Source organism: Pinus tabuliformis, chromosome 7 (genome assembly GCF_031772625.1).
Source record: "Pinus tabuliformis cultivar Carrire ecotype Pingquan chromosome 7, CPIR1, whole genome shotgun sequence".
NCBI lineage: Eukaryota > Viridiplantae > Streptophyta > Pinopsida > Pinales > Pinaceae > Pinus > Pinus tabuliformis.
Window position 1 is genome coordinate 1911049921 of NC_142293.1, and position 12979 is coordinate 1911062899.

Here is a 12979-nt window from a genome sequence, read left to right on the forward strand (position 1 = left end):
AGATTGATAATTTTTAAGACATTTTATTTTAAAATCTTATGGAGATCATTTCATTCAGTAAATTATCAAATATGTTGGAAAAATGTATTTATTTATAGTTTATAATTTAGTAAATTAAGAATTATATTGACAAAATGTATGTTTCTTGATAGCTTCATTGCAGTTTATCTTTTATATCCACATAAATATGGAGATCCCTTTATAAAAGTAGTACCTTGTTTATATGAAATTCAAAGAAATAGTTATGATTGTTATCAAAGTACTTGACATAGAAAATCTTTGAGCTCAATTACCAGCAAACATTGTGCATGGAACTTCATGTTTGGGGTGATTGTCTCACTACTACTAAATTGTTTTGAGGGACACCATTCGTTTCCATCATTTAAGGATGGAATATATAATTGTGGGGATTATTGGTGATACTAATTCAGAAAACTACTAACATGTGCCATATGATTGTGTTTTAACATATTGTTTTCATTTTTTATACTAGGTAATAAAGTGTACAAAGAAAAATAATGTAACAATTGATCATTGCATAAAACCTAGATGCCCATTTGTGTTACTGGCCTAAGCATAGGAGATGACATCATACCTTTTAATAAGAGAGAAAGGGTGTTTCAACTTTCAATTAACATAAGTTAAGATCAACTTGAGATAGTGAAATGAGATTTAAACACTCGATTTCAGTGAAAAATTCAAGTGTTGGAGGCAACCTTATTGCATGTTTTCAGTTTGATACTTTGATTAGATTTTAGGAGGTTGATGGACAGATTGAGCATGGGCCTTTTTTGTTCCATGAGGACTGAGTTTGATTGTCTGAAAGGATTGGATGAAGTAGAGTATTGATCAAGGGTCGTTGATGATCCCAGTATGATTTATTCCATGTGGGTATCTTGTCATGTTTCCTTGAGTGCTAACCCTTTTAGTTCCATGGTTAAGTAACTCAAGTAGACATTCCACTTGAGGCACATAAACAAACAATATTCAAGTTCTCATTGATTTATAATTTCAATAATGAGGATAAAAGGATGCATATTTTTGTAAGACCATATATAAAGCAAGAACCTTATACCTTTTCTATGATAAGAATGGGAGCAAGAGAACCATATGCTAAATATGAATTCCTTTTCATGGGTGAAATAAGATACAAATAAGTTAGTGCATTTGGAAGAGTGGGTCTGGGGGAGGCAGAAAGTTTGCTTGATATTTTGTATCTTGATCTGCATTGTTTTGCCATAGCATAAAATACAATAACTATTTTCACCAATTGCATACACATGGCACGGCAATAGCTATGCATCCCTCTAACTCACATCTCTCAAAATCATCCAAGCAAATGTTGAGATTGTTGTGGTAGTTTAAGCTTAAATTGAAGCTTAAATCTTGAATTGGCCGGTACTTTTAACCGACCATTTTGAACAATACAATATTTATTTCATTAAAAGAATACACCATCTAAAAAATACATTATTATAAAGATTAATATTATTATACATATGCTTGATGATCTATGTTATGAAACTAGCTCACAAAAAGATAGAAAAGATAATTGAATGCCTTAGAATTCAGCCTCTTCGAGGGGGCAACCTCCTTTACATTACACAAAAGAACAATTCTTGGATGATACAAATGACAAGACCTCCTTTCTATATATAGGAGTCTAAGGGGTCATAATATAATCAGAGCTGACATAACAATAATAATGTAAGGGCACAATAATAACAATAGTGGGCTTCTATGGGGCACAATAGTAACAATATGGGGACTACATGGGTAAAAAAATATAATAAGGGGGTTGTACTAATAAAAATAAGGGGTTACACTAGTAGTATAGGGGCCTAACATGCCCCTCTCTTTCAAAAAGTGTTGTCCTCAACGCTTGAGTAGTTCTTGATGCTTATTTCTAAAATTCTTATCCTCCCATGTGGAATATTTAGCAGGTAAGTTCTTCCACTTGATGAGATACTCTAAAATTGATCAATTTCGTAGCTGCCAGGATGTTGTTTCTGTGACTGCTCCAGGTTCCGATAGGATTTTTCCTTCCTCTTCAAGTTCTGGAAATATTGTTTGAATTGGGATCTTCAACAACTTTTGAATGGGTGACCATAATTCTTCGTCCTTCTTCCATTCATCCCTTGCTTCGTTTATCCAATCTGGTTGGATAATATAAATAGCACAAAACAATGCTTCCACATCCTCATCCTTTCTTGAGAGTGCATTTACAACAAAATTTTGCTTCCCTTTTCTATAGATGATGTCAAAGTCATAACCTAACATATTTGTGACCCATTTTTTTTGTTCTTCCAAAGATAATAGTTGTTCTAAAAAGTATTTAAGACTATCATGATCCATTTTTACCTTGAAGTGTCTTCCCATTCGGTAAGGTCACCATTTCTTAAGTGCATTTAGTATTGCAAGCATTTCCTTCTCATAAATAGCTTCCTTGAGATGTAGTAGTAAAAATACCCAATCACCTAGTACATCATAACATTTTTCACTACGATGTTGATCTACCTATTGTTTCATTCGATTTTGTACCAAAGTGGTGTTATCCTTTAAAAGTTGGAGAACTTGTTGTTGATGCTCGATGTGATCTTTCATTTCTTGAACCTTTTTCTTCTTGATATTTCCTTCTATATTTAGAGTTTGAGGAGTGGTAATTTCTTCCAATCCTTTACAAGATGGCAGGATTCATTTCTTGATGCTCGATGTGATCTTTCACTTCTTGAACATTTTTCTTCTTGATATGCCCTTCTATCTTGATAGTTTGAGGAGTGGTAATTCCAACCAATGAATTAAAAGATATGGTTGGATTCATTTCTTCTTTCTCGATGTGATCTTTCACTTCTTGCACATTTTTCTTCTTGATATGTCCTTCTATATTGAGTGTTTGAGGAGTGGTAATTCTTGCCAATGTTTTACAAGATATTGTCTAATTCATTTCTTCTTTCTCTGTGGGGTTGGGTCCTAGCGTATATCCTCTTATTTTGATGTTTCTTGCTCCTTTTTTTCCTCCTCTTCATAATCTATGTAAAATAATTTCTTCTCAGCACACTTATGACCTTTAGTTCATTTGCTATCACAATTGTAACGAAGCTCTTTTTCTCTTTTTTCTTCCAATTGTTGTGGTGTAACCCTTGTAGGTTGTGGAAGGCTAGAAGAAAAAACACTTCCATCTTTATAGTTGTGAGGGGTAGACTTCCTTATTGCCATAATTTTACTTTCCACTATGTAACAAAGCCCTTTTACTCTTTCCAACTGTTTTGGTGTTGCTCTAAAGAAGGTGTTGCTCTTTGTATCATCATAATGTGCTATCATTTCCTCTGTGAAAATTGACCACATAACAAGTTGTTTACGAGAACAAAGCCCTTTCTACCATAAAAATTGATCCGTTTCTAAATATGAAGATGAAATACATACCTTTTGTAACAATGGTACACCATGTAGATCAAAACATTGCTCCATCTGAAGTATCCAATTTATCGGATCCTTGCCATCAAAATTCCTCATCTTGCTTTTTCTTGATTTTAGGAGCTCGATCTTGAAACGACTGTAACTCTGTACTTTTGGATATTTAAGTTCTGAAATTGTGATCTGCAGTAGCCCTCTACCTCCTCTTTCCAATGCCACCAGTCTGATCCAAATTGGATTCTCCAAGGAAGAGTTATGCCAAATCTCCCACAGTGACTTGATTATAGACTAGTTCAATAGAGTGAACTTGTATGACATGCCACGTGTCACTGTTTCGACCTATGGCTCTTAAAAATATACACAAGAAACTAAAGTCCATCCTATTTCTGTACCTTCTTACGAAATTTCAATCCGATGCTCAGAGAGAAAGTTATTATGATTTTCCCCAGGTCACCTATTTGGAATGTAATTCAGGAGTCTACAAAAAGACCAAATTCCTCAAATCATATCTCTGCAAATATAGAGCGAAGGCTCTAAAATTAGAACCAGAGGTTCAGTGCGATTTTGTCTCAAATGGGTTTTTTCTTTTTCTTCTGAAACGTTGCAGAAAAAAAGTTATAGCGAAAATTCCATGATGACCTATAAGGAGCAGCGAAACCCTAGAATCCAAAGCTCTGATACCAAATGTTATGAAACTAGCTCACAAAAAGATAGAAAAGATAGTTGAATTCCTTAGAATTCATCCTCTTCAAGGGGGAAACCTCCTTTAAATTACACAAAATAACAATTCTTGGATGATACAAATGACAAGAGCTCCTTTTTATAGATAGGAGTCTAAGGGGTCATAGTACAATCAGATCCGACATAACAATAATAATGTAAGGGCACAATAATAACAATAGTGGGCTTCTATGGGGCACAATAGTAACAATATGGGGACTACATGGGTAAAAAAATATAATAAGGGGGTTGTACTAATAACAATAAGGGGTTACACTAGTAGTATAGGGGCCTAACATGCCCCTCTCTTTCAAAAAGTGTTGTCCTCAACGCTTGAGTAGTTCTTGATGCTTCTTTCTAAAATTATTATCCTCCCATGTGGAATCTTTAGCAGGTAAGTTCTTCCACTTGATGAGATACTCTAAAATTGATCAATTTCGTAGCTGCCAGGATCTTGTTTCTGTGACTGCTCCAGGTTCCAATAGGATTTTTCCTTCCTCTTCAAGTTCTGGAAATATTGTTTCAATTGGGATCTTCAACAACTTTTGAATGTGTGACCATAATTCTTCGTCCTTCTTCCATTCATCCCTTGCTTCATTTATCCAATCTGGTTGGATAATATAAATAGCACAAAACAATGCTTCCACATCCTCATCCTTTCTTGAGAGTGCATTTGCAACAAAATTTTGCTTCCCTTTTCTATAGATGATGTCAAAGTCATAACCTAACATATTTGTGACCCATTTTTTTTGTTCTTCCAAAGATAATAGTTGTTCTAAAAAGTATTTAAGACTATCATGATCCATTTTTACCTTGAAGTGTCTTCCCATTCGGTAAGGTCACCATTTCTTAAGTGCATTTAGTATTGCAAGCATTTCCTTCTCATAAATAGCTTCCTTGAGATGTAGTAGTAAAAATACCCAATCACCTAGTACATCATAACATTTTTCACTACGATGTTGATCTACCTATTGTTTCATTCGATTTTGTACCAAAGTGGTGTTATCCTTTAAAAGTTGGAGAACTTGTTGTTGATGCTCGATGTGATCTTTCATTTCTTGAACCTTTTTCTTCTTGATATTTCCTTCTATATTTAGAGTTTGAGGAGTGGTAATTTCTTCCAATCCTTTACAAGATGGCAGGATTCATTTCTTGATGCTCGATGTGATCTTTCACTTCTTGAACATTTTTCTTCTTGATATGCCCTTCTATCTTGATAGTTTGAGGAGTGGTAATTCCAACCAATGAATTACAAGATATGGTTGGATTCATTTCTTCTTTCTTGATGTGATCTTTCACTTCTTGCACCTTTTTCTTCTTGATATGTCCTTCTATCTTGGCGTTTGAGGAGTGGTAATTCTTGCCAATGTTTTACAAGATATTGTCTAATTCATTTCTTCTTTCTCTGGGGGGGTTGGGTCCTAGCGTATATCCTCTTATTTTGATGTTTCTTGATCCTTTTTTTCCTCCTCTTCATAATCTATGTAAAATAATTTCTTCTCAGCACACTTATGACCTTTAGTGCATTTTCTATCACAAGTGTAACAAAGCTCTTTTTCTCTTTTTTCTTCCAATTGTTGTGGTGTAACCCTTGTAGTTGTGGAAGGCTAGAAGAAAAAACACTTCCATCTTTATAGTTGTGAGGGGTAGACTTCCTTGTTGCCATAATTTTACTTTCCACTATGTAACAAAGCCCTTTTACTCTTTCCAACTGTTTTGGTGTTGCTCTAAAGAAGGTGTTGCTCTTTGTATCATCATAATGTGCTATCATTTCCTCTGTGAAAATTGACCACATAACAAGTTGTTTACGAGAACAAAGCCCTTTCTACCATAAATATTGATCCGTTTCTAAATATGAAGATGAAATACATACCTTTTTTAAAAATGGTACACCATGTAGATCAAAATATTGCTCCATCTGAAGTATCCAATTTATCGGATCCTTGCCATCAAAATTCCTCATCTTGCTTTTTCTTGATTTTAGGAGCTCGATCTTGAAACGACTGTAACTCTGTACTTTTGGATCTTTAAGTTCTGAAATTGTGATCTGTAGTAGCCCTCTTCCTCCTCTTTCCAATGCCACCAGTCTGATCCAAATTGGATTCTCCAAGGAAGAGTTATGCCAAATCTCCCACAGTGACTTGATTATAGACTAGTTCAATAGAGCGAACTTGTATGACATGCCACGTGTCACTGTTTCGACCTATGGCTCTTAAAAATATACACAAGAAACTACATTCCATCCTATTTCTGTACCTTCTTACGAAATTTCAATCCGATGCTCAGAGAGAAAGTTATTATGATTTTCCCCAGGTCACTTGTTTGGAATGTAATTCAGGAGTCTGCAAAAAGACCAAATTCCTCAAATCATATCTCTGCAAATATAGAGCGAAAGGCTCTAAATTTAGAACCAGAGGTTCATTGCGATTTTGTCTCAAATGGGTTTTTTCTTTTTCTTCTGAAACGTCGTAGAAAAAAAGTTATAGCGAAAATTCCATGATGATCTATTAGGAGCAACAAAACCCTAGAATCCAAAGCTTTGATACCAAATGTTATGAAACTAGCTCACAAAAAGATAGAAAATATAGTTGAATGCCTTAGAATTCAGCCTCTTCAAGGGGGGAACCTCCTTTAAATTACACAAAAGAACAATTCTTTGATGATACAAATGACAAGAGCTCCTTTCTATATATAGGAGTCTAAGGGGTCATAGTACAATCAGATCCGACATAACAATAATAATGTAAGGGCACAATAATAACAATAGTGGGATTCTATGGGGCACAATAGTAACAATATGGGGACTACATGGGTAAAACAATATAATAAGGGGGTTGTACTAATAACAATAAGGGGTTACACTAGTAGTATAGGGGCCTAACATGCCCCTCTCTTTCAAAAAGTGTTGTCCTCAACGCTTGAGTAGTTCTTGATGCTTCTTTCTAAAATTATTATCCTCCCATGTGGAATCTTTAGCAGGTAAGTTCTTCCTTGTCCTCAAAACTCCACTTGACTTCAAATCTTCGTATGCCTTTTTAACTTTAAAATGTCCAAAATATGGCATCGCTCTGGTTTAGTGCTCAACATCGCTTGTTAGCTACAAACTTTTGATTTACAGATAGACATATTTGAAGGGAGTTCAGATCAATTCACTTGTGCTAAATTGATTTCTTTCTTCAATAAGAGGAATCTCAATTCAAGTTAGTTGTTTTCTCCTCTGTCCATGATAATTTTCTTCATCCATTTACTTCTCCTCTGCTCATGTTGATTCCATTGCAACGGACTTTTATTTGTAGAGAAAGTCTATTCATTCAAGCTTATCGTTTCCTTTCTTCACTAGACAAGTCAATCTAGCAATTTACAACAATTTATTTCGTTGGTTGATGGTTAAGAAAGATTATGCTTGAGTTAACCTTTTAGGGATGTTAATCGTTTGTTGTAGGGGACAGTGTTTCTTTTCTTGTTAAATCACAATATTAAGGAAGAGCCCTAGTTATAGTTCGAATAAGTGCAAAAATTGGCATCCATTCGACCCATGAAGAATGTAACCCTTATTTTTACGAAAATTCTTCTCTGAGGGACAATAAAACCGTTGAGAAGTACCTAGATTAAACGAGAAATGAATCTCACACATGGGAATCAGCTGAATTGATACCTAGTGTGCAACAACAGAAATCTGGTTAGACTTGAATCTGAAGTAAACAAACAAATTGGGAAGGAAAATATAGAAACCCTTACCTACACAAGAGACTGTAATCAAGAACCATCTGGGAAAGGGATGCAACCTGAAAACACCAATAATGGTCAGAGGACCTCGTTACCTATAACACTGCGGGCAAGTAGTGGAGATTGTCTACTTGTCAAGAGAAAACTAGTGAGCGTGCGAAAATGCCTGAATGTAGATGAAAAACCCCTCTTATGCAAATATGTATAATTTAAATTAGTTAGAATTATGTCCAGGAGAAAACCTGTGTTATCGGGAAATCTAGTGTTTATGAAGATCTGTTAGTCCCACTAAGGCTGGTAGCTACCTTAGAAACAAACAAGCTAAAACCACTTTCGTTTTCCTTTATGAGAAGTAGAAAAGAGGGGAACAAGGGAGACCAACCTCTGTCTTGCGCTTGGTTCCTTGCTTGATTCCTCTCCCTTCTGATAGATCTTTGCCACTCTCTTCCTCGTCTACCCAGATTCAAAGAGCACCTGTGGTATCAAAGCAGCATAACACTATCCAAGAACAAAGATCTACTATCATAAACAATATAGGACCATATATATATTGACCACACAAATGCATATATCATCAATCATACAAGAATGTGGAGGAAAACTTGAATAGCTTTATTAATAATCAAGAATAGCAAAGAGGATTACAACCAATTGTTCTGACCCAATGTCATCCTCTCAGCAAGAAAGCCCTTCTTCACCTCATGAAAAGCTTAGATTACCCAACACTATGATGTTACACCAAGAAACCAGTAGCACTTCCTTACAAGATACAAAATTCCAGCCCCTGGATCTCTGGGATGAGGATCCATATATAGATGTTTACAAGGGGGGTGAGTCAGATTTTGAGATTTGATTAGTGTCCTCTCTCTGATAGTTCTTGATTCCACTTGGATATTGATGATCTCTTACTCATCCCTGGGTGAATGCAGAGAGGCAAGTGTCACAGGAGAAGTTTCTGGAAGATTCCATGATCCTCCACCTTGCAGATTGACCCTGCCATTTGTCCACTCTCGCCCATAGCACCCCATAGAAGGGCTTTTCAGTATGCACTGCACCTCTCGTGTACATTTAGGTGGGATGCAGTGCACTTTGACCATGGAGCAGGTGAGATGGTCCAATTTTGACCAGTTCTGAGTAGTTTTTCATGGAGAACTTCTGGGAGATGATATAATCAGTTGACCTTGTTCTTCTAGGGGTTGGAACAACACTTTTAGGGACTTAAGAGCCCTTGGTTTATGGACATTTATGATTGGGGTTGCCGTGCCCAAAATTGTCTATAACAGTTTCCCCCTAAAGCCTGAGGTCGTTAACCTTTTGGATGTCAGGTGAAATGCTTTATCATGAGGATTCGAAGTTTTTTCGAGCTGGAAGGCGACCTGTAATAAGATACCATACAATACATTATCTTCATAATATTTTCATGATCTAGCTGAGGTAGGCATTCCCATGCTCAGCTTTATAAATTCATTTTCATGTACATAAGACAGACAATCGTCTGTGTGCAGAATGATGATTCTGGTAGAGCCATCATCCCTTGGATTGGATGATTATCTGTGCAACAATGATGTAAATTTGATGTCTTTATTTTCCTGAATATATATCACAACCCAGATGGATGAAACTAGATCCGGGGTCTTCAATCTCGTTTGATATTCACTCAAAGTACAAGTCGATCCATGTGAGAGATGTTCTTGAGTCGAACATGGAAAGACATCACTTGATTACCAGCCAATGATGTAAGATGTTAATAGGCGCAAAAGGAATCACCGATAATGATGATGACCCTCAAGGTACTACTGTACAATTCACGTGGTGTGAATAAGGGACTTGGCGTCGAACACCACGCAAAATATTTCGGTCGAAAGCCATTGATGTAAACCTGTCGCCGGAAGTGAGAAACTTGCCATTGAGGCATGCAAGCTTCAAAGTACTGAAAGGGTTGTTCCTAGATCGACTTCCTAGATAATGAACTGATGTCGACAAGAAGCGATCTGTCATAGGAGGGCCTTAGTGAATCCCACATCAATGACAGGGAATGGAGCAAATGATTTTAATGGAGGTGAAAATGATGTAATGATATAAGGTTCAGGGTGGCGGTCATGAAAGAACGGAGCGTAAATGTATTATAGTGGATGATACACAGGTGAATTCTCTGAGCGACTTCTCTTGAACATATCGGCGACACTGACATGATGGATTGGTAGCATTAGCCCCAAATATGGATGGTGTGATGGACCAATGGTGATATGACCAGTGAACGAAACAACCCAACTCGACTCGGATGCGGAGTGAAAGTGTCATGTTCAAGAGTGACTTGCAATAAAGCTTCTTCAAGTTTTCTTCCCAATTTTTCCCCAGTCATTGTTGACCAGTACCTCTTTATTTTTGTCAAGCTTGAGGAGGATAACATATGCTTGTTCTATAATTTTCCCTTCGGGAAAACCCATCGCTATGTTTTAACGAGCCTAGCGATAGTGAAACTCGTTCTTGTCTGTATGGACAAGTTTGTCGCCATTCGGTTTTAACGAGTTTAACGAAAAAGATAACTCGGTCCTTTACAGTTTTAGAGAGTCTGAAAAGGGACGTAAAGGAAACTCCAATAATCCTTTTTCGTCATATAATCCCTTGAGCCCGAAAAAGTATAAAAAAATACAAAAGGGATGAATTTTCGGTACTTTTAACGAGCCAAACAAAACAAGCGCTCGATTGTTTTGTGTAATAATCCCTCAAGTCCAAAAAGATTAAAATCTAAAGGAGGGATAGCACTTCCTGTCACTTTAACGAGCTGGAGAGGCCAATTACTCAACAATCTTTTCATATTTTACGAGTCAGTTTAAAAGAGCTTAAAGGAGACTCTTTTTTGAGGAACGAGTGATAAATTTGGGTAGCAGCTAATTCCAGGTAAGGTTTGGAATTTTCCAATCACGGTAGTGTCACAAGGATGGCTAACAGGATCACTCTTCGCAGCTGTTCCTCAAAAAGGATAAACAATCAAATGGAGGTGAACGATCGACCAAAATAGAGTGGAGGTGATGATGAGAACACGCCCAAGGCTTCAAAGGCTGATGATAATACATTCGCGATGGTTATTTACCGGAAATTGGTTAATTTTTTAATGAGCTTAAACTCTGGGGTAACATGAATTCCGCGTTAAAACTGCTCGATCGAGTCATATAATAGGGATGTCTCATTTAAAATGGCATTTTTTCAAAGCTTTGCCCCACATCCTTTCTTTATGCAAGTTAGGAAACGACCAATCCCACGATTTTTAAGGGTTAGAGGACCTACAAATTTAAAAAATAAATGGTTGCTCTTCGCTTGCACACCAAAAGGTTTGCATGCCCCCAGATATAGTGAAAAAATTCCAAGTTACCAAAGATTGTTCTATCCACACCGCGGACAAAACACTTCCTCGGCGATGTCTACTGAAATAAACAAAGGTGAGTGGCGCAACTGGCTCCACTCACATAACTTTGACGAAGGAATCTTATTCCAGTCTAATCTCATAAACTAGTCATATATCCTTCGCAGAAACCTACCCTATACCCAAGGTTTTCTTGTCAAAACAGACCAGGGTGCATGCCCCCTGGGTTTCAGTCATGTCCTCCGAATCACTCACTCTCATCAGGTGGACAGACTAGGGATCGATGAGACATTCCTTGCATGAAAATACCATTCAGGGATGGTATTTGACTATTTTCTATGTGTGAACCGGGGAATGAAAGTTGGTCTACGAGCTTGACCACTCTTCCTTCATGCGGAAAACACATTACTCTAAAGAGTGAGGAGACAATGGCTCCCATGCAATAAATATAGTTGCGTCCAAGGAGTAGATTATAATCCAGGGGTCCTTGGACTACCATTACGTTCATGTGAACAATTTTCCTTCTCAATGTTATCGACACATTGGGAAGGATCCCTAACGGTCGACTGGTTCCTTTGTCAAACCCTGTTAGATTTCTCATTTCAGGCTAAAGCGATGGCGAACCAAGCGCTTTCCAAGCAGTTGAGGAAAGGATACTCACAGAAGCCCCTTCATCTATGATGGTACCATCCATGACCATTCTATATATTTGAGCAATGATTCGAAATGGTACACTAGCCGGTAAGCGGGGTCTGCCTAGTAGATTCCAATCAAAGGAAACAACTAGGTTGCTTGGAGGTGGGACCGAATAGACGGCCGGATACGACTATGACAAACTTCCTTCCTACGGTAAAGGAACGGGTAGACTGCCCCCATGTTCATCGGAGTCTATGCTTACGAAGAGAATTTGGATGGTGTCATTCTTGTTCTCTCCGGTGACTGTATCATCTGAAGATGGATCCTCTGAAGGCAAGACCGGGTCAACTGCCGCCTCGACCTTTTGACTTTCATCTGGTATGGATTCAGATGGTTTATCTTCAATGATAGATGATTTGGCCGACCAAAATGGCGTGTCAGTCGGATTTTCAACTAGTGACGGACTCGGCAAGAGCTTCTTATACCCAGGAGGAAGCCGTAACGGTGAAACCGAACGGTCGTCCAAAACTCTTTTAGCCTCGTCTAAGAAGGGACAACAGTGGACGGCGTGATCGCCTTCACACAGTTTACAAGGAAATTTACATTTTCCTTTTTGTCCAGGGGCTTCACTTTCACTAGTTGACGGTGTATTTTCAACATGATCATCAGAGGTTGATGACACCGGATTGTGCAAACGAGGAGACCAGTCCCTTAAGATCCGAGGGATGCAAGGAAAATCTCGATGATAGTGGTCCCCTTTGCAAATGATGCATGGCGATTTAGGCCTGGACGGTGCAGTGTGTGGATTTTTGCTAGACGATGCCTGGTTGCCCCTTTTCGCCTTTGGCTCCTTCTTCTTCTTCTCTTTCTTCTTCTTCTCCTTCTTCTTCTCAATTACTTGATTTTTGGCTTTACCAGCTTTATCAAGTGAAGAGGAAGGAGGAGAGGGAGAATTGGATGAAGTAGAAGGTTGGGGGGTAACTTTGGTATCGTTTAGTTGCTGACTTTATTGTTCAGGAATCACGGTGTTCTGAACGATAGAGGTCGAGAAGAGCCATACGGGCAAGCCGATTGTCAATCCTAGAAGCGACAATGTGGCCATATGGGGTGCACCAACAT